We start from the raw sequence: 21,096 nt of genomic DNA, 5'->3' as shown, positions 1-21,096 counted from the left end.
ACCTTTCAGCTCAAAGACAAAAAAAGTGGGGGGGGGGGAATGAAAGCTGATGCCAAAGAAGCTGTTAGAAGCGAAATGAGGATGAAGTGTGATAAACTATGGGTGAATAAATCTTCTGGTGTGCTAGAATTATGTTAGCACAGTACTAGTATAGAAGTATTCAACGAAAATCAAGAAGATTTGGAGAATACCTCATTTCAGTTGAACCTTTCCTATTTACACTTCTTTTTATCCCCGCCTCTACATTTTGCTCAAGCCATGACTGAACATCAATTTTCAGATTTTCAGATTTGGTGGGGGTTTTTATACCTGGTGAATCCAAGTAAGTAGAAACCCCTAATCGGCATGAGGGTAAGTCACTGTTACTGCTTTCATAACTGATAATTTAACCGTAACGAAGTTCCAGTGTCTTCAACAAGTCTTCCAAGAAAAGGGCAGATACAAGATTTTGTATTACCTTTTGGAAATATATACATATGTTGAGACGCTTCCTTTGTCAGTATTTACACAATAAAGGCAATCCCTACAATTCAGTTCAAAAGATGCTTGAGAAAGTTTCAGATTTCATTTTCTGCTGAATTCACACTTGCTACCAAAATGCCTATAATTAAGGAAGCCTAGCAACTACTAAAAAACCATGATCATTATCGACCAGGTTACAGATAACCACCTCAGAATGCCAGCATACCTCAGAATACCAGCATATTACTAAGGATAGAACTCACTTTAGATCAAAACAAGGGCTTGCTATTTTACTTTTGCAGAAATTACAAGTCAGTAATCACTAAGCTAAGGTTACAGAAGGCTTCACATCTGTCAAAGTAGTATTTAAGGTTTCCTGAACAGCACAAATATTACTCCATTCTTCACTTTTCTTCTTTAAGGCCTGAATTCTTCTTTAAGGCCTGAATTTCACTTCAGAAAGACTAAGCCCTCTCAAATATATCATATAGCTTAGTAACTGTCAAAAATACAGGCAGAGAAGGAACACAGCGTTGCTAACCTCAATCTGAACAGAACTTTAAGCAAACAGATAAAATAAACTGAGTTAGATCTCAAGGATTCTAAGTGGAGTTCCACTCACAGAGCCCACTTTTCCAACTCATGTATTCTTGTTGCATCCCCTTGCACTTCTCAAAGGCAGGAGTCTACAGTAGGATGAAGAAAAGGGGCAAAAATCACTGCATCTTGTATGAGTAGTGTACTAATCACAGAAGGACAACTTTAGAACTATCGCATATTGAAAAGTCATCAATGGTTACAAAAAATTGTTACTAAAATAAGTTGAAAGTTAATTTAAGTAATATACATTCGAACACTACATTACTTATTTATTCTGTCTGTCATTTATTTTAAAAGGCAAATAAAGCTGTAGAGCAGTGAAGTGTTTTTTTTAAAAAAAATTCTTAAGAATATGAAGCATACACCTAAATGCTACTCTATACAACAGGTTATCACAGGTTAGCACAGAGTTATTTGGTTTGAAGCCAGCATACAATACCTGTTCTTGAAGTATCGGGTAACCTGAGAAGATTCTGTTAATGATGTGCTTGGTAGTTTAAAAGGGCACTGTTTACAAATGCAAATGATCCTACTTCACCTTAGACTGGGATTTTCTGCATTTTACCCCAGTACACTGGATATTCAAGATGTCAACTAGTCCTTATTCTGATCTTATACTGCTCCCCCTTTCTGGCTTCTTTTGCCCAGCAAAAGACGTAAATATCCCCAGATGGAATACATCATGATTTTTTAAACTTCTATTTCACCAAATGCAAATAGCATGATTATAATATAAAATCCCACTGTCTTCAATCTAGGCATTTTCTGCTTGATTTAAAGGAGCTGTTTATGTGCTGTCATAAAAGAGCATGAATTTGCACACAAGATTTCCTTGAAGCCAAAGAATAAATAAGAAAAAGACAGTCATTTATGAGATAACAGTGAGAAAAGTCACACACCAATGGAGTTAAAAACACACAAACCAATAAGGAAGATGAGAACTGCTTTTCTGGCACATTATTATCTAACTGCCATGGAATACAGATCTTAGTTCTTTTTTGACTACAGTTAGAGTATACATAGTCATCTGAAAGTATTATAAACCTTTCAAAACCTCTATTCGCTAGAGAGCGACTGCAGTCTAGCATCCCACGAGGTTTGGGGATTTGATCTTCCTTTGTCACATTGAAAGATGACCTTTGCAGTGAATGTGCATCCTGTTGATTCTTCTGGACCTCTCAATTACTTTTGATACCCTGAGCCACAGTCTAGCCAAGATAGGTATCAGAGATGCTCTGCCCCTGCCCCTGCCCTTTGCATTGGTCATTTCCCCTCCTCTTCCTTTAAGCCAACTTTTTACATTCTTGCTTCCCTCACACTTTGTGACAGTGGGAGGGGGGAGCCATTCAGCAACAAGTAACTTGATAGGTACATATATTTTCCTATGTAGAAGAATAATCATGATGTGTGAAGTGGCTCCTATAAGGATGAACTTTGGTGTTTAATTTGAGGCAAGGTTTGACCTGTATTTTGGAAACTAAACCCTGACCCTGGAAATGGTATATTGTATGTCATAGTTGGTATTTTTTCTTCTTCACTGCATATGCATGTTGATTGATAAAGAATAAAGTAAAGCATGTTATGATGGCCTCATCCACTCCCCCAACACATCGGCCAGTTCCATCTCTTCTTGGTTCCCTCTTTGGCTTGGGGGGGGGTGCTGGGCATGGGGTCCACAGCAGGGTGGCCCCCTTGACCGTGTCACCCAATGGCTCTGAACTGGACCCCATGCCAAGTAGTTCACCAGCAAAAGAGAAGTGATGTTGCTAACAGCCTGCAAGGGGGACTGAGACCCAGACCCAACCCCAGCCTGTACTGCTCCCTCTGGTCATGATCTCGTCAGTGTGGACCTCAATGCCACCCACAACAGGAGAAATCACCACCCACATGACCGTCTCTGCTCTAGGGCAAAACCTCCAGCACTACTCACTTGTACGGGGTGCTGAGCCATTACCGCGTGGACCCACTTCTGAGCTGGTGCCAAAAGAGTCATTCCAGTGCTTCATAGTGGACAACTCCATCCACATGGCATGCCACAGGGCTGACACCTGCTCATCCACCATGTGCCAAAAAGCCTGATGGTGACTGATGGCCAAGGAACCTCTGGCCATGACGATAGTGACACATACATGTTCCACTGCCAGGTTGGACAGGAGCATCTTCTTGGCCTTGGTACAGTTCAGCTGCCGCTGGCTACTGCTCCCCCTGGAGCACTCCACAGCCATGTCGCCCTCAGACATAGGAACATGGCCACACTGTGTGGGAATGCCCTATGAGAGAGACACCCCCTGCCCCTGGCCAGCAAACTGCAGGATGGACACAGAGCAGTTGGAGGTCCTGGAGATGTCCCAGTCCTCCACGATCTGCTGTCTGCATGGCTTCCTAGCCACCTCCAAGAGCAGGTCCGCTTCTCAACAAAGGAAGCTGCACTTAGAATACAAATATAAAGGAGGAAGGGGAACAAGGAAGAAGACATACCCTCTTTATATTTGTATTTTATGTTAATGTTGTATTGTTGTAATAAAACAAAAAAAAGACAGCTGCACTTGTCCCCAACCAGACTGAGTTCCCAAATGTTGCAGGTGCAGTGGACTGCACACACATAGCCCTCTGTGCCCCACAGGAGGAGCCCCAGGTCACCACCACCATAGCATCAAGGTGCAGATGCAACCTCCAGGGCATCTTCGCAGACTAGGTGACCACGTTCTCCGAGAGCGTCCGCGATGCCCAATCTTCATGGTATCCAGCCTGAACTAACTTTTAGCTGCCTGGCCAGAAGGCAAGGGTGGGCTGCCAGGTAAGTGGCCGGTGGGGGGGGGGCTGCTGGGTAAGTAGCCTGCTGTGGGGGGTCACTGACCGCTGACAGTCTCCCTACTCATGCACGTGACTGGGGTTACCCACTCTTCCTATAGCTTCTGACCCCATATCCCTCGTACAAACCAGCAGACTATGCCTACCAAGCATACCGCCGGATGCAGATGGTCACTGAGAGGGCATTTGGCCAGCTGAGGACACAGTTCTGATGCCTGCACCATAAAGGCAATGCAGCTCATGGCAGTAGTGACTATTGTGGCTGTCTGTTTCATGCTCCACAATATCGTCCCCCAGCAGCAGATTCCACTGCCCCGATGGAGGGACCAAGACAAGAACCCTGGGATGGGGCCTAGGTTGCCACTTCGCCTGGGCCAGTAGTGGAGCAACCTGACAGGGGCACGGCAGACCATGAGCAGGTGTTTGAGCACCTTTGGTGTGGCAGCCTCTGAACAGCAGGACCGTTTCACGACATGGGGGATGGCAGTCATGGGGTGGTCCGTCTGAACCTCTCTTCTATGGTCACTGACTGTGGAGCCAGCCCACATTACTGCTCGTGGCAGCCCTAGGCCCACAGTGCTCTCAGCAAACAGTGCACTGAGACACCCGATTGGATCTGGGTCACTGACTTTCTCTCTTGCATGGCTGGGAGCCATATTCTTGGTGACATCACTGGATGGGACTGGCTGTCCTCACCCAGACACATCTACATGGGTATGAGGAGGGCTCCTCACTTCCACCGCACTGCCGGCACAGAGGGGTATCCACATGCAGATGAGGGAGTCATTATGGCAAGAACCAATTTAATTTGTGCCCTGGCAGGGAGGTGTGTGCTGGAAGTGGGTTCCTGGGGCTGCCACAGCCAACCTGGGCTCCCCACAGCTGCTGGCCAGCTTCCTTGCCCTGGGGCGGACAGGCCACTCACCGAGACCACAAGGGCCTCACAGAGATGGTGGCCAGGGAGGCCATAAGTGGGGGGGGGGTCTCATCCAGCTCAGGCAGCCTTCAGGATCCCAGGACTGGTCAGATTCCAACTGATAATCCTAGGGAGCTGATGCATGCCTGCAGCACCAAAAGCATGCTCCCACCTCACCAGGCCAGCACTGCACATGGAAGCATCAATCCAAGGGGAGCCTCAACCCTTCACCACCTCGTTCTTTCCTCCGTACTCCCTGGGTTAACAGTCCCAGTCAGACTGGAGGAATGATGGGCAGCCACCTGTCCAAACCCCTACTCTTACTGGTGAAGAGAAGAACCCCCCAGGGACAAAAAGTTCCCACCATGGCCGTATGTGTGCGGTGTGTGCACCGGCCTGCCCCCACTACCACAGCCATCTGCCTGGCATCTCAGGCCCCAGCAGTGTTGTCGGTGAGAATTGCTTCCTGCTCTGCTCCCTTCCCAGCCACATGAGGGGGGCGGAATAGGGCAGGGTCCACATGGGGCAAAAACCCAGGCTTCCCGCCCTGTGAGGGGCCCCCGAATCATTCAATGGGCTGGAGCCACCCAGTGGGCCTTCATGGCCACTTCCCTGGCAGCCCAAGGTTTGCAGCCATCCCTGGGGATGTGCTGTGGGGCTGCCCCAAGGGGGAGGCCTCGGTCAGGCGTGGGCAGAGAAACAGATAGGGAGTGAGTAGGCGTCTGACTCTGTTATGAGCCTCGGCCTAGTGTGCCTAGTGGCTCTGGGGAAGCCTGCACTCAAGTTACTGCAAGGCCTACATTTCCCAGGTTCCCTTTGGCCCCTGTGATTGGATAAGAGGGGATTCTGAGGGGAAAATTGCACCAATAGGAAAGGAGGGAGATGGTTCCTGAGAGAAGAGATAAAAGGCCTCATCACAGGGGGAGGGTGTTCACTTCTAGAGAGCACAGCTGAGGAGAGGCTGCTGCAGACGAAGTGTTCCCTCATCCAGAAGGGGTGAGACAGTTGGAAGCCAGTAACTAGAGGACAGTTAAGAGCAGTCTAGTTAGACATGTTAGGGTATTTTATTTTTGTTTGTTCACCAACCTTTACTATTTTCTTTAATCTACCAAGTTTAAGAACCGTTATTAATAAACCTTTTAAATAAAGTTCTTTATTATTCTGCCTGGGTCCTCATGCCTCATTTGGTCATGTACTAAATCAAACCTACTGGGAAAGAATCAACAAAAGGTGTTAGTGGGGTGCTCTGGGCCCTTCTTTCTGAAACCTGTACCAGAGTGGTAGTGGCCTACAGACAACTACCCTGGGCACCAGCAGCTATGACAGACTCAGACTTTATTGTGCTGCCAAGGGACAGTAGAATGTCTGTGTTGCCAACTTTCCTTGGCCAGGACGGGAATTGTGCTTGTTCACACAGTCAGAGCAATGAAAGCTATTCCTCATGTTGCCTTCTCAGGAGCAGGCTGAGTTGTGGGCTGGGCTTAGATGGCATCCAGAAAGGGTCACTGGGGGCTAGAATAGCCATGCTACTTGGCTTTCCTGAGGGGTCAGACCTGTCTGGAAGGGAAACAGCCATCTGTGTAGCAAGGGGCCAGGCCTCGTGCAAATCACGGCCAGGTCTGCAACGTCCTGGAAGGGTGTCCATGTCCAGAGACAGCAGTAATGGCTCCATCATCACAGGTGCTACTGGCAACCAGATGATGGCCACCTCTTCGGCAGGAAGATGCTTATGCTCTGCATATGGCTATTCTCCTCCCATGGCTGCTTGGAGCTCTGATCCTGTGAGGGAGACAGTTGAGGGGTCGCACAAACACCATCACAAAGGGAGTTATGAGAGCAAGCACCCTGTCGTTACAGCCCAGAGCTGCGCAATGTCCTCTGCCCAAGGGGGGGGGGGAAGAGATCCCAACCAAGGGAGCGACTGGAACCCCAACATGGACTATGGGAGGAGCCCCCAAAACAGCTGTGGTGAGCACAGCTCCTGAGTTGACTGCCTATGTGGTAGGAAAGAGCCTTGCCCAGCGAGCTTCCACTGCAGAGGCTGGCGTTTGGGGGGGTACAGGTGGGGGGGAATAGGAGGCTGGTGTGAATGAGTGAACTTGGGCAAGCTACCTCCCCAGCTCCTTCTTACCTGTTGGGGCATCCTCGTCCCTCCCCGAGCCAGGACATGGGAGACGAGTAACATGCAAGGGAACTCCAGAGGTAGTTGTTAGACAACCTGGATATGGCTCCCCCCCCCCCCCGCCCCACACACACATATGAGTGCAGGGCATGCCCCAAATTTTTTTGCAAAGTCCCCCCTGCACACTCTTGCCCTACCACCACAAGCTTCCTCTCCTGCCTCACGTTCTAAGTTCCTGCCACAGGAGGCTGTTAAGCAAAGCCTCTGGCCACCTCCCTATTCATCCAGGGCCATGGGTGCCCCGGCCAGAGAGTATGTAGTGTGCCCAGGAAACTGATTGGGTGCCAACTAAGGGGTTCAGCCACCATGGGGGCACAAGCAAATTGGTCCTCGCATTAGTCAGTATCCTATGCTCTGTTGGGCTGCTTGGGCAGGGCTGGGTACAGAGGGGGTTAGCTGACTTATCGCACATAATGGGCACCTATGGGTGTAACTTTCTGTGATTGCCAGAGGCGTTTCCGAGCCCGAAGAGCTTATGGAGCCGACTAAGTCATGCCCCGCCAGCACAGGGACTTATGCCATGGTTGCGCCAGGCCACCGTTCCGCCATAGGGGGGTTATGCTGGCGTAAGTCCAGGATACTCTGGTGTTACTCCTGGTCGGCTCCCAGCACACTTTCACTCCCCCCCTCAAGATTGTGCTGTTAGTATACTGCTACTGCCAGCACCTCTGTACAAACGCTGCAGTTATACCAGGTAGACAGAGCTGGTGTTGTGTTACAAATATATAGTTTGGGCCACTGGTGCTACAACTGGCAATTTCACAGATGCCGAGTGTAATGGTACACAAATTCACAGCTACTGAATAAGAATTCTCACTTAATTATTTAGGAGATTCCTATCAAATAGATAGAGTTCTACTCTTAACACAGGCAGAAGTTAACTATTAGAGCCTCAACATAAAATGCTAATATCTCAAGGAAAAGTTAAGCTATGTAACCTAGCATTTATTATCTCCTGTACACCACTAAAATGAAAACCGCAATAAACTGGAGGAGAAAAAAATTCAAAAGAGTGGTACATTGTTGAGCCGATGGAATTATCTAACTCTATGGGAGACAGAGAATGCCAAACACTTCAAGTTATTGGTGCGAGTCTTCTTCCTTGGGGTGGACTCTTGTTCCCCTCTCCCTTCTACCTGCTCAGAAGCCCTCTTCGTCCCCCCACTGGATGTTTCTCGTTGCTCTACAGGTAATAGATTTGGGTGGTGCATCTGCAGATGCCTGTGAAGGGTGGTAGACAATAGGTGCTTGGGGTCCGAGCCCCTACACACCAGCTCATTGCAGGCCCGACAACGCACCACACAGGGGTCATTGGGGAGGGTCAGGAAGTGCTGCCAAAGTGTGGGCCTGAAACGGAGACTGGAAGTTGGTGGGTCAGGACAGAGGCTTAACCACCATCATGCGTGGCTGGCCTGGGAGGACGGAATGAGGGGTGGACTGCAGGCAGGGGCAGCCCCAAGTGGTTGGGATGTGGAGGAGCTGGATGTTTCTCCACGATCCCCTGATGCACCCTGAGATCCCTCCTCCTCAAAAAGTTTTCGCAGCTGCTCTTTCTCTGGCAACGTTAACAACTCTTTTGCTTCCTCCTTGATCCCCACAAATAGATTTTGAAAAAGAGGCTCCGCCTCTGAGATCTCCACACTAGTGCTGAGCACTGGTGGGCCAGCAGGATGGGCTTGGGACTTCTTCCCCCCATGACCACCCTTGCCCCTCACTCTAACCCTCATAGTGCTAATGGGTGTTGTGTTTGGTAAGGTAGCACTGTATTAGTCACTGTGGCACAGAGACTGGGGTGGGGTCAGAGCCCTGACCCACCACCCAGGCACCTTCCCATCTGGGACAGGAACTCTAAAGAAAAGCCTTCAGCCAAGGAACCAACTAGGCTTGGCTCCTGAGCCTGGCAGCAGCACAGAGATTAGCGTGGGGTCAGAGCCACCACCTGACCCATCACCAAGGCATCTTCCCAGCTGGGATAGGTGCTCTAAAGAACAGCCCTCAGCTGAGAAACCTACTAGACTTGGCTCCTGAGCCTGGCAGTGGCACAGAGACTGGGGTGGGGGTCAGAGCCCTGATCCACCACCCTGAAGCACAGGAATCTCAAGCACAAGGTTCAAATACCTCCTGCTGTGCCTGAAAACACAACAGCAGTTCCTGTCTTACTGCCTGCTGGAAACTGAAACCACTCGCCTGAGAGCTGGGGGTTATGTACCCTTCTGGTCTCATAGAGCAGAATGAGAGCTCTCTGGTTGGCAGCCAGAGCTGCCTATCAAGCTCTTGACAGCAGCGAAAGAAGAACAGAGAGGAATAGGAGCGCTCTTTCCCCTAACTCTTGTTTTCCTGGGAAATCCCTGCGCATGCCCAGCTGGGGCGGAATGCCCCCTTGTGGACTTTTAGAGCTAGAGAATTTTTTCTAGTCAGCAAGCATGTGAACACCAACAGAATACCAATGACGAACTTATCACTTCAGAAAAGAATGTACTGAAGAGTGCTTCTCAAGCTGAATAGAAGTAACTAAATCTGTAATTTCAAGAGGAACTCCAGAGGAAGATTTTCCATCATCCTTTCCACTGAAACTTCAGAGATGACTTGCCAAGTCAGAATAATGAGTCTGGTGAAAGGTAGTGAATATGTGAGCACGTCTCAACTTAAGATTTAACCAGTGGTTATCAAGCTAACCTTTTCCAAATGAACTTGCCTACTGGGAAATCCTAAATACTGACTAGTGTGCGTCTAGCCTCACCATAAACCATCATCATTTAGTGCCCTCTAAAAAATTCAAGAAGTTCACAGGAACTGGAGATTCAAGGGAAATTTGATGGGTAAGCTTTCTTCTAGAAAAAAAAATCATAACCAGTGTTCTCACTGGATTCCTGAAAAGTTTCTAAGAAACTCCAGTGCTCCCCACAACACAATCTGAAAGCCTTTCTATACCCTATTTATTTACTTCACCTTTCTTTCAATGGGGCCTCAAAGCAGCTTATATTATTCTCTTCTCCTCCATTTTATCTTCACAATAACCTGTGAGGTAAGCCAGGCTGACAGTGAGCTTCCATGGCAGAGTGGCGATTCAAACCTGAGTCTCCAATATCTAATCTGACACTCAAACCACTACACCATACTGGCTCTCACCATCTTTACCAGCCTTGGAACTAGGACATATTGGATAACAACCACCAAAAGCTATCCATCTTCATCTGTATTAACAAGTTATAACCAGGGATGTTATAACCGGAAAATTTATCCCTGCAAATTTACTGCATTCATCAATTCTTTTAGTTTTAAAAGAATTTAGGGGCACTCTGATCAGCTCCCAATATTTGTCCCCATTAAAAAATTTAAACAAGTGCTCCTTTCCTTCTTGAGCTCCCAAAATGTTTACATATAGATTACAGTGTATTGTGACTTAATTACACGTGGCTGATGTACATTAAGGGAATGGATAGATGATTATCTGTTGCTGACAATGTGGATGCAGCAGATCTGGCCTTGTTGCAACAGGCAAAATGACTTTCAGTGCTACTACCAAACCAATCAGTCACATAACAGTCAGTACCCAAGATAAAACCACAGTTCCAAATAGGCACTCAGGAAAGGAACACGTAGGTGAAGGGGCAGCTATTCAGAAAGAGGCTACCTGAGTATTTAATAAATTATACTGATTTCCATAGAACCAATGAAAGTGAACAGGCTATAGAGTTTAGACACAGCAAAATTGTACCCCAGATTCTGGAGTCATCTGCCAGATCGATAGATTTTAATTTGGTTTTATTTGCATGTTATATCACTTTCATTTTGCTTATGTTCTGGTTTTGCAAGCCTTCTTGAAAATCTGATAATGAAGACATATAGCATAAGTGTGTGGCTCAGTGTCCATCAACAGGGAACCTTTGAGTGGTGGTAGTGTAATACATCTATATGAAGAATGCCAATATATGGTCTGCAACCCCTACAGTTCCCTTCAATATATTATTCAATATATTCCCTTCAATATATTTAGTTTTATTTATTTACTTTATTTATACCTCACCTTTCCCCCCCAACGTGGATCCAAAGCAGCTTTCATCATTCTCTTCTCCTCCATTGATCCTCACAACAACCCTATAAAATTGGTTAGGCTCAAAGCCACCCCCGCAAGCTTTCATGGCAGTGTGGGATATTAATCTGGGGCTCTCAGATCATAGTCTAACCACTACACAGTACAAGGAACAGAAGATATCCTGACTCTTACCAACACACATCAATGCCTGTGACAATGACAAACATTCCAATAAGTTTTAAACTCTACCCAAGAAGAGATGTAATGAGTAGGGCTTGTAGTGCTTTTTCCAGTGTGAAACAACATATCATTGTAAGGTCTATCACTGTGAAGCAGGTCATTATTTTTGCTGTTCACAAAGCAACTTACAATAGTTATTGTTTAGCTGAAATTTGAATCTTAGGTTGTCTTACTGAACTCTAATATCCTGGCTTCTGGACTCACATGAATTGTCCAATATCCTTCACATTATGTTTATAAACTATAAATGGTATTGACCACCACAATGGGTATATTCATCCTTAAACAAAGTCAAACATAGCTCATTTCGCTATTTAAATTAAATTGAAACTGCATTAAGCTGGTTGCTATTAAATTCCAAATAAGGCAGAGTGAACACCTGGAACTATTACATTCAATGTATGAAGCTCCCCAACTGTTTTTTTTAGAAGCAGCACATTAAATTTCAAGTAAATACAGTCAGCTCATGTTTCTCCAGGATATTCTGGGTGGCAACGGCATGTGTGTATGGAGAGGGGAATCATTCCTTGCTAATTGAAAGCAAACCATTATGCACAGCTAAGCAATCTTTTGTAGTACAGCTACACCTGGACCTGAATTACTACTTTCAAGATGTACACACACAGCTGAAAAAAACAGTAAGATACAACTGGGCCAGAAGTTAAGCCAAAATAAGACCTACATTAATTACCAACAACACACTATATACTTTTAAAATTCTAAACCAAGAATAAAGAACACTGCAAGCAAAACCCTTGATCAAAGTTGATTAAATTAATGCTTCAATTCATTCTTTGCAGTTTCACTATTATCTGGTGGCCTGTTGTTTTCACAGTATTTTGTTTTGAATAAGGTGATTCATGTATTTTCTATGCCCTGTCTCCTTGCTTCCAATCATATAATTATAAATGACAAGTATCAGATACTTCTGCTTCACTCATTGAAGAGGATGTGCCATACTTTACCACTTGGTGGTGACAGAAAGTGCCATCAAGTCATTGACAACTTATGGTGACCCCCCCCCCCCCGGGTTTTCAAGGCAAGAGACTAACAAAAGTAGTTTGTCATTGTCTGCCTCTGCATAGCGATATTGGTCTTCCTTGGAGGTCTCCCATCCAATTACTAACCAAGGCCAACCTTGCTTAGCTTCTGATCTGATGAGACTGAGCTTGCCTGAGCTATGCAGGCCAGGGCACTCGGCCATTTGCACATATTCAAAAGAATAATACACAATTCTTTTTTTCCCCAGGAGTCAAGTATTCTTGAGTTCCTCCTAGCTCTGCATCTTAAATAAAGTTGCTCTTTTCTATTTCCCTACTGCAGTAGAACTTATACAATATCCAGAAGTCAGACCTCTTTATAGATGTACTTTGTCTTGCTCCTTCTAAAGCTTAACTCTTCCTTTATAGGAGTTAAAGTATGTTTAATAAACTAAAGTTGTTGTACATATTAACAGAATGGTCAGCAAAGCAAAAGTTGATTCCTTCTCTATTTCAGCCATGGTGTATGCCTATGAGGTCTTGAATGTTATAACTTCCACCAGTGGAGCAGTTCAATCACACAGTTTCACAAAACTCCTTGGGAACTATTTGATTTAACACATTTATTAGCTGCCTTTCTACCTTATGGCATTTAAAGTAGCTTACAACCAACAAAATATATTAAAAGACCTCAATTTAAAATAACAATTTAAACTATCAATAAACAGCAAACTAATCAAATGCAGTTATAAATAAAATTGTCTTCAGCTGCCTTATAAAGTTTAAAAGTGAGGAGGCTAGGTACACTTCCTTGGGAAAGTTGTTACATAAGTGAGGAGCTGCCACCAAAAAGGCCCTCTTTCTTGTACCAGTCAATGGGACAGTCAGGAGGACCTCTCCCTGCACTTCTCACATGGGTGGAAGCTACCATGTAGCTGCAATGTCTATACTTATTCTACCCTTGCAGTGTATTTATTTCTAACATCAATCATGGGAAAGTTATCTATATCATTAACACAACTATCATTCAATATGTCTGAAGGGGCTGCAAAAAGGTAGCACAGGCTGTACTCACATAGGAAAAGGCAAAACTAGTTCCAATTGCCTACATCAGAAAAAGCCAGTCCTGTAATTACTGACAGTATACACCAGACTCTGCTTTTAAGAATAACTGCTTTTAAAACCTGGCATTGTAAATGTCAGTGTGAAATTACTTAATAAGAAATATTTAAGTATTTTAGCACACTCCCCCCCCCCAAACACACTCAGGCCTCAATGCAGCTTTAAAAACGCAATGTGCATACAAAAATATACTACCCAAAAGGACTCAGTACCCCTTAAAGGCCACATTACAATAGCATCTCTCATCAACCCCAGCCTTCAAATACCTGCAAAAAGTAGAGCTGTAGATTCTTACTCAGGTCTTACTCAGTAGACTTTGATGTTCATAAGTATCTTCCTTCCCCTTCAAAATGCCCAGCTTTTTGTACATACACAAACATGGAGACTTTTCCTGCAAATTGTCTGTCCTTCAAATGCAACTTTATAAACTATTCAACATTTGGTAATGTCTCAGATGCTTGTGTCTTCTCTAGACATCATGTTAGTTCAAGTTTTTTAAAACTGCTTCTTCTGAATCAGCACCTGAAACTATGTTTGCACCTTACATCACTGCATAAAGTAAAACTAACATGTTTACCACATTGCAAAGCAATAGTAGTAGGCCCATATGCAGACTTCCATCACTGATACAATGCAATTTATGTTAATGTCTACATGTAGCATACACAGAACTATGCACTTGTGGGGCACACAGTTTCTTCCTCACCCATTAAATTTCTTTTACCCAGACTATCAAATCTGTAAGATTATGGCTGAAATCAGACATCACCAAAACCCCCTCTGCAATAGGTATACACACAGCTTGTTCCTGGGCCTATGCATGCCATCCCCCTGCTCCAGGGCACGGAGTAAAATTTCTGGTTTTGGAAGCCTTGAATCAGACTCTAAACTGCTGTGACATCTAAATACAGGTGCCAAAGCAAATTAGTTTCTTTCCTCCCCACAAAAGGAGATTAAATGTTGGTTTCCAAAGCCTTCACTAGTACTCCATGTACAAGGAAAAAAGGAAGGGGGCACACAAGCAAAGCAACAAGTTGTGTTTATGTCCATCACGAACAAAGAGCTGTATGAATGCAGCCCATATTACATACATTAATACCAAGAGTGATGCTGACTAATTATAGATAATATTGAGTAATATTGACTGGAATACTGGCCATATTCATTGATGAGGTAATTTTGGCTTCTCTTCCAACATGTGCATTTAACGCAATAGAACCATGATCAATTTCTAAAAAACTTTAAGTGCAACTTACTCCTTCAAGTTACACTCTACTTTTGTTTCAACCTCCAATACCAAATCATTTTTGTTATCCCACTAAAAGAAATAGGCAATGGCTCCCGCCCAGAATATCTGTGGATGCAAGGAGAAGGGGCAATTTTCAGTAACTCCCCCCTCCCACGGAAGCCCAAAACACTCCCTTAAATGGTCATCCTGGCGCACTGTTCTAACCATTCCAAGAGATAAATATAGCCACAAATAAGACAATTGATGAATATAGCAATAAAGCCACATAAAATAGAACTACCATATTCCATAACTGGCATTTAAAAGCTTAAAATTTAAAAAATTGATAAATGCCCAAACAGCAAAATATAACAGCAATTTTCAAATCAACCTAAACACCAGTTGAAAGAGAATGGTCTTACATTTTAGAATTTATGATAAGAAAGGAGGAAGAGAGAGTTCCCAAATCTTAGTGCCTCAACTAAGAAGGCCCTTTTATAAGGGCCACTAAATCTTTGCCAGATCTTAGTGCCTCAACTAAGAAGGCCCTTTCATAAGGGCCACTAAATCTTTGTCAGTGACAAAACACAGAACAGTACCTCTCCAGGAAAATTAAGGAGATGGGGAGGTTCATCCTGGAGAGGAAATATTCTCAACTCCTAGTACTAGCACAAATGATTTGTGCTTACCAGATTGTGGGTTTTTGCAAGCACTGTGTGAGTTGATATAAACACAGCATTTAACTTTGAGAATGTTTACTTCTCTTTACACTGATCACAACATGAAAACAGATATAGAAGCTAAAATATATAAAACAAAAACAAGTCACAGTTTACGACTGTTTAGCAAGAATATTAATGCATTTTATGTGTTAACATCAAATAAATTTCACTTAATGTTAATTAGCAAAGAAGTGTGTGAAGATAGCAGAACTGACTCTCACTAAAATGTGGCAGAAATATGCATCACCTTTAAACCAATCACTCTGAATCACTTTAGTAAATACCAGTACGTACTTGGAAATGCTCACATACAATACTTAATCCTTTTTTCTTCCCCTCACAAAGATAATCCAAGAACACAAAACAGAGATACTGTAGTACTTTCTTAATTTTCAGCCCGCATAGAGACAAGCATGAACCACAACATACTTTGCAAAAATTATTCTTGTTTATTTATAGTCCACCTTTCTCACTGAGATCCAAGGTAGATTACATACTGCAAGTGAATATAATATAATCAACACCTTGGATATTTACAGAGCGAAAATACAATATGATCAACAGTTAGAACATTTCCTCAGTACAAAAACATACAGCCACTTTTAGGCAGCATTACTACACAACTAAGATTTCACACACAAAAGAGACAGGCTGGGGAAAATGTTCTGTGCCTTTAACATAGGCTTAATTTGTGGAAATAGGCAGCTGAAACTTTTCATGGCAGCTTTCCAGAACAGGACATGGCGCAGTGGTTAGAATGTCAGACTAGGATTTGGGAGACCAAACCATGAATCCCCATTCTGCCATGGAAGCTGACTGGGTGACCTCATCAGTCACACACTCATCATAGCCTCCACAGACTTGTTATGAGAATAAAATACAAAAGAGAATTTTGGAAGACACTCTCGGTCCCACTGGGGAGTAAAGTGGGGTATAAATGAAGTAAATGGAGGTAAAACCATGTTAAATGCACATGACATTTTTCTCCAGGCCTGATCTTTGATTTATGCTTTCCTTCAAACACTGTTCCCAAGACACAACTGTGCTTCCTCTGCTGCTCAGGAAGAACTACTATGCTGTACTATTTTAAAAGGCAGTGCATATGAATTTTATGTTTACATAGGAATGAAAGAACAAAAACAAAAAATTCTTGAGCAACCAAGTTTTGCACTTATAACAGAAAGTGAAAACTTTTCTAAAAGCATTACATCAGCTTAAAAAACGAGTAAATTAGTCTACTCAAGCTATCAAGTCATGATACGAATCCATAACAAATTGTGTTGCCACAAATCAGCATTTCCCTCCTTGAAAAATCCGACGTTCTACCCTCATCACAAAAAATCCTCTTCTACAAGCATCAGACTTCCCCATCCCATCAGTCTAGGCCTAAGCAGCTCCGTCCCACGGATCTCCCTACACTCTATATTAGTTGCGATCACTTTTCCACGCCTCTTCCCCCCTCCACTCAACCCAGAATCCACTTCATTGTTTACTTCGTTCCCTGCAAACGCTCATTCGCCCTCCAAACGGAAAAATTCTTGTTGGTCTTTAAGGTGCTACTGGATTCGAACCGTGCTCATCTTCTGCAGACCAACGCAGCTACCTGCCTGAAACTAGCTCCAAATGCAGTCCACCCTGACCACCCACTCCGCGCCTCAACTTTATACTCCGAGGCCCACCTAAGCTACCTTCCTCGAAGCTTCCTCCACAGCCGATGCCCCACTTTCACTCCCCTCCCCTGGGCTCCCAACGGCATTCCCTTCCCTCCAGCCCCCACTTGCCCCCTCACACATGCCCGGGCAGGTCCTCACCCCACCCCCCTGGCCCCGCTACCCTTGCTTCCCCCGAACACTTCTCCTCACAGTCCACCCCTCAACACTCCCTCAGCCCCAAGTTGAACGCCAGGCCCTCAGCCACACCCCTCTGCCCCAGACCCTCTTACCTGCACACCCACCCCTGCTACGCCCGTACCCTGGAGTCCTCAGAGACGCGGGCTTCTCCGCCTTGAGGGCTCCTGTTCCCTTTTCTCCACCGGAGGCCGTGCTCGCGGGACCGGGCCGAAACTCAGCCCCCTTCACTCTGCGTGCAGCTTGAGTTCCCCAGACCGAATCATAACAAAGCTCTGCCCAAAATGGCTGCTCGGCCCTGCCCGGCCGGGGGCCGGAGGGGGCGGGGCTACCCACGCGGGGGGACACACCCACCTGGGCCATCCCGTGCCGAGAGTGGAGCGCATGCGCAATCACTTTCGCCCGCTCGGTCTTTTACACTATCATTAGCCTCGGGCGTGCTGCCTCAGCACTCTTCCGGAAGCTCGCGCTGTCGACGCTTTTTGCGCTGCGCATGCGTGAGCGTACTGCCCCCGCCCCGGCGTGTTATCGGAGGTTCCAGGCTATTCAGCGTTCAACTGCCTCTTCCGTAACAGGGCACGCTCCTGCCGGCAAAGGCCTCTCAAACAGTAAAGCACCCCGAGGTTTGTTTCTTCCACTTCCCCCTCTGGCAATGATGACTTCATCCCATTCTTAAAGGGCAATACAAGAAACACATACCGACCAGACCCCAAGTCATTATGCTTCAGAGAAATTCACGGACACACCTTCTAGTTCGTTCTCATTTCTAAGGTTTGCTCAGTAAACCCAATGTTGCCAAATAATGCCATCAATGCAGGCTATTAAAATGTAGTTCCTTAAATCCCAGAGCAATTTATCCTCTTCATATTTCTTAACTTCCTTGTGCGTACATCAGGCAAAGTAGTAAAGAGTCCAGTAGTGCCTTTAAGACTAACCAACTTCATTGTAGCATAAGCTTTCGAGAACCACAGTTCTCTTCATCAGATGCATGGAAGGTATGCAGAAACTGGACAGATATATATAGATGGGGAGGGGAGGAGGGAGCAGATGCAAATCAGTTGCAAAATTCATGAAAGAGGTGGAGTGCACAATCCAGGCTGGGTGTGACTCCTCCCCTCCATAGCTGAATCTTAATAAAATGCCTGAAAGGCAGTTACTTCTGATAAGGAAATAACCATTCATAGTCTCTATTCGTTCCAAGTCTGACTGAGTCAAATTTACATACGAATTCCAATTCAGCAGCTCCCCCTTGTATTCTGTTTTTGAAAGGTTTCTGTTGAACTACGGTGACTTTCAAATCCTTGATGAAATGTCCTGGTAGATTGAAGTGTTCTCCCACTGGTTTCTGGATGTTGCCATTTTTTAATGTCAGATTTGTGTCCACTTATTTTGTGCAGAGGTTGGCTGGTTTGTCCAATGTACAGAGCAGATGGACATTGTTGGCACATGAGGGCATATATGCAGCTGTAAGAGCCAGAGATAGTGTAGTTGATGCCATTGGTTCCTATAATTGTATTTCTTGGGTAGATGAAAGCAGAGTTGGCATCTGGGTCTGTTGCAGGGTCTGGTACCTGTGTTGGTGACTGTTAGCCAATTCATGGTTGTGAGAAGTTGTTTAAGGTTGAGGGCTATCTGTAGGCAAGGAGAGGTCTTCCACCCAGGGCTTGTGAGAGAGGCATCATTTTCCAGGATGGGCTGCAGATCGCTGATGATACATTGGATGGGTTTGAGCTGGGAATTATAGGTGACAACCAGTGGTGTTCTGTTGTTAGCACCTTTGTCCTGGAGCAGACTGTTTCTGGGTACTAGTCTGGCCCTGTCGATTTGTTTCCTCACCTCATTTAGTGGGTACTGTAGCCCCAAAAATGCTTGTTGTAAATCTTTTAAGTGGGAATCCCGATCAAGAGCATTGGAGCAGATACGATTGTAATGTACGGCTTGGCGGTAGACAATTGATCGAGTTATATATTTAGGGTGGTAGCTGGAGGCATGTAGGTATGAGTATCGGTCAGTGGGTTTCTGGTACAAGGTGGTATTTATCTGTCCATTATGTAGTTGTACAGTGGTGTCCAGGAAGTGTACCTGTTGTGTAGAGTAGTCCAGGCTCAGGTTGATAGTAGGGTGAAAGTTGTTGAAGTCCTGATGAAATCTCTCAAGGGCTTCCTTCTCATGGGTCCAAATGATGATGTCATCCAAGAACCTTAAGTACAGGAGTGGTTTCAGTGGATGGGAGCTGAGGAAGCGTTGCTCCAAGTCTGCCATGAATATGTTAACATATTGTGGTACATGTGGGATGTTGGTGTACAGAACCTCAACATCCATAATTGCTAGGATGGTGTCATCTGGTAGGTTGTCAGTTGTCCAGGAAAATACAGTCCATTGACAACCTACCTCATGCAGATGGACTTCAAGCCATCAGGAATATTTTCCCAGACAAAACTACAGCACACCTCGCCACTGAACTTTGCCACTTCGTGCTTACTCACAATTACTTCAACTTTGGTGACAGCCTGTATCTATAGGTTAACGGCACAGCCATGGGCACACACATGGCACCACAATATGCTAACATGCCTCCAGCTACCACCCTAAACATACCACTCGGTCAATTGTCTACACCAAAAGGAGGAGCCGTATTAGCCTGCAATAGCCAAATTGTCCGGTGTAAAGAAAAGCTTGTGGTGAAATAAGTATTAGTCTTTAATGTGGTTACTGGACTCTTGTGTAGTTCTTAGTACAGATACTGACTCTGATATCCTGTCACAAGCTGAGTAAAATAAGTATGAATTCTTCTGATGCTTTGAAAATAAATGAGATAGACAAACCAGGCAGTATGATCCTCACAAACATTTCAGACTGGAGAATATTATCCTGAATGAACTAAGGTTGGCAGAAATAAGCAGCTCCACCCTATCTATGTTTTTAAACATAGAAAAATGAAAACGGAAACACAGAATGCCCCAATCACCAGCTTTCTTACCCAATGCTCTGCCATCCAAGGCTCACTCCATGGGAGCTGATTTTCTCCAGATATACTGTCGGCCCAGGGACTCTAGCCCCTCAGTGCCTCAATATGCTTCTAAGCTGGTTCGCATCTGTTATACTCACTCTTTGGCTTGTGAAGAGCCACATTCATATTACCATCAACCAAAAGAGCCACATAATTGCTGTATGCTTTGTGTGCCATCTGAAAACCATACAATAATACATGATAAAACTATTAATACTAAATATATAGCAATAACCTATTAAATTACCAGAGAACCTTTGAGCATGTAGCATGGTCTCTCCCCACCACTACAGAAGCTTAGTCAGCACTTGTGTCTCTGGAGTGAGGGGAAGAGTTTTCTTCTCTGCCTTCCCATTCTAATAATAACATTCAATTTATATACTGCCCTTCAGGACAAGTTAACACCCGCTCAGAGCGTTTATGTTATTATTATCCTCAGGACAATCACCCTGTGAGGTGGGTGGGGCTGAGAGAGCTCCAAGAAGCTGTGACTAACCCAAGGTCTGAGAGAGCTCCAAGAAGCTGTGACTAACCCAAGGACACCCACTGGCTTTAAGCAGAGCAGTGGGGAATCAAACCCAGTTCTCCAGGTTAGAGTCCTGCTGTTCTTAATCACTACACCATACAGGCTAACCTCAGGATGAGGCACAGGAACTCAGGCAAGAGAGTGAGATGTCAAGGCCTCTGGAGGAGAGCAAGCTGGCTGTGGAGAGAGGGAAGTAAGCCCACCACCATCCCACGGTGGCCAGCTTGCTGTTATCAGGGTGTCTGCCATGGTGGTGGTTTTATTGTTTGCAGATAACTTGCTTTCTTCCTGAGAGCTGCTTAAGTGCCGGGATTAGAGGGCAGAGGCTGCAGAGAATGGTGAGAGTTGTTGGGGAGGATAGGCCCTTCCATCTCTGGAAAGAGGCCTACACCTCAGAGAGGCTTGCAGTTTACT

The 21,096-nt window shown here is 45.1% G+C and overlaps 1 protein-coding gene across 3 annotated transcripts in view; it reads right to left on the bottom strand.

Annotated features, from left to right (window-relative positions):
- The window catches only part of GPBP1L1 (GC-rich promoter binding protein 1 like 1), a 39,296-nt gene extending 21,846 nt beyond the window's left edge, over positions 1 to 17,450 (bottom strand). For 2 of the 3 annotated variants that reach the window (XM_054981140.1, XM_054981143.1), the window contains exon 1: positions 17,242 to 17,450. The gene's annotated coding sequence lies outside the window, so the exon portion shown is untranslated. The remainder of the gene's footprint in view (positions 1 to 17,241) is intronic. The other variant, XM_054981142.1, reaches the window with a different exon arrangement.
- Between the last annotated feature and the right edge of the window lie 3,646 nt (positions 17,451 to 21,096).

This window comes from Eublepharis macularius, chromosome 5, assembly GCF_028583425.1.
Source record: "Eublepharis macularius isolate TG4126 chromosome 5, MPM_Emac_v1.0, whole genome shotgun sequence".
Lineage (NCBI taxonomy): Eukaryota > Metazoa > Chordata > Lepidosauria > Squamata > Eublepharidae > Eublepharis > Eublepharis macularius.
The sequence above is the reverse complement of the archived record's forward strand: the minus strand, read 5'-3'. Positions and strand labels throughout refer to the sequence as shown.